We start from the raw sequence: 345 nt of genomic DNA on the forward strand, positions 1-345 counted from the left end.
ATTGTCCCAAAAATGGGTCCATAGTCAGGTACATATTTTAAACTTTAACTCCGACCGGTTTGCGTTTAACTGCATCTGCAGCACATGGAGATGATTGCCCTAACGCTGTGGCACAAAAACGGAGAAGAAATGATAAAACAAAGGACCGTAATTTTGGACTCCATTCTCTTTTACGAGTTGACGAGAAGGTTCCAAGCGTTCAACAGGAGCACGGCGAAACGGAATTTCAGATGGGACAAAGTACTCATTGACATCGTCAATGGGGAAAGGATTCACCACAAACCAAGGTTGAAGTGGGTTACAGATGTCGACGTTATATATGCTCCAATGAACTGGAAATCTAAG

This window comes from Camelina sativa, chromosome 17 (assembly GCF_000633955.1).
Source record: "Camelina sativa cultivar DH55 chromosome 17, Cs, whole genome shotgun sequence".
NCBI classification, from domain to species: domain Eukaryota; kingdom Viridiplantae; phylum Streptophyta; class Magnoliopsida; order Brassicales; family Brassicaceae; genus Camelina; species Camelina sativa.